We start from the raw sequence: 1623 nt of genomic DNA on the forward strand, positions 1-1623 counted from the left end.
CATAGTCGGTCGCACACAAGGTCGTTTCCTCTATTCCGTGGTATGACAAGCCTTGTTTCGGCTGTTCCGTCCAAGCCGGTTGGCTCCCGATGAACATGATGCATTCTGTTGCCTCCCGGTGAACACAAAGCAGTTTCTCCGTTCTGACCCAGCCGGTTGGTTGCCGATGAACAGGACACCGTCGCTGCTCTCTGCTCCCTCTCCATGTACACGAGCCCTGGCCGTACATATGCACGAGTAGGCGTTGGAGATCCCGCCCGTATGTACGTATGTGGCCGTATTTACTTTCTTCCACCCTGGTTGTACGTACGTGTACACTATATTGACGGGAGTGTGTGACATGCTACGCCCACGTCTCTACTATGTCACGTGCCCTTCCTTACTCGGCCATGGTTCATCGCTGTAGCCTGCAGATAGACCGATCGACCAGTATGTACGTACATGTTTGATACTAGACAAACAACCCTATGTACGGTTGGACCGAGTGGGTCCCAGCTGCCAGGGAGGTAAGGAGGCACTTCCTTGCGTGTGAAGATATAGCTGATGGGTCCCAACTGTCAGGGGGAGAATCATATTTTTTGCCCATAATATGGACGCACTTCCTTGCATGCAAAGATGTAGCTGGTGGGTCCCAGCAGTTAGGGGGAGAATTTTTTCGCGAAATACAGTGGCCCATCCGGTGGGTCCCTGTTGTCAAGTGGAGGAATCTTTATTCTGCGCGTAATAAGGAGGCACTTCCTTGATGCGGCCATGGACCCAACTGTGAGCCTCTCCACGTAAAGCACTCTTCCGATGGAAGTCGTTCCTTGACCACATTGACCACGCCGCGCCGAGAGCACCAAGATAGTGGACGATGGCGAGGCCTAGGAAGGGGACACCGCATTGCCGGGGAAGACGCGGTAGTGGATGCCCACGCGAAGAGGAGTATGAGGGTTGATGTAACACCCCGGATGTAACTTTCCCTTTTTGTACTCCAACTCTTGCCGTTTTCGGCGTTAAGTTAATTTATTTTCTCGGGTTCGGGTCTTTGTCTCCGGGTGTTGTTGTCGTTGTCATGCATCTCATATCATGTCATCATGTGCATTGCATTTACATACGTGTTCATCTCATGCATTCGAGCATTTTCCCCGTTGTACGTTTTGCATTCCGGCGCTTCGTTCTCCTCCGGTGGTATTTTCTAGCTTTCTTTCATGTGTGGGGATTAAACATTTCCGGATTGGATCGAGACTTGCCAAGCAGCCTTGGTTTACTACCGGTAGACCGCTTGTCAAGTTTCGTACCATTTGGACTTCGTTTGGTACTCCAACGGTTAACCGAGGGACCGAAAAGGCCTCGTGTGTCTTGCAGCCCAACACCCCTCCAATTTGGCCCAAAACCCACCAAACTCTGCTCCATGTCCTAGAGCGTTCGATCATGATCGCGTGGCCGAAAACCACACCTCATTTGGACTCTCCTAGCCCCCTCTATGCCTATTTAAACACCCCCCGAAATCCGGATCTTCCTCTCCCCCGAAAACCCTAATTTCGCCTCCGCGCCGGCCGTACACGTCCGTCCAGACCGGATGAAATTGCCGCCGCCCGCCCGCACCAGTGGCAATCTGCCACGTGGCGCGCCGCCGCCGCC

The sequence above is a fragment of the Triticum aestivum genome, chromosome 4A (assembly GCF_018294505.1).
Source record: "Triticum aestivum cultivar Chinese Spring chromosome 4A, IWGSC CS RefSeq v2.1, whole genome shotgun sequence".
In the NCBI taxonomy this organism is placed as follows: domain Eukaryota; kingdom Viridiplantae; phylum Streptophyta; class Magnoliopsida; order Poales; family Poaceae; genus Triticum; species Triticum aestivum.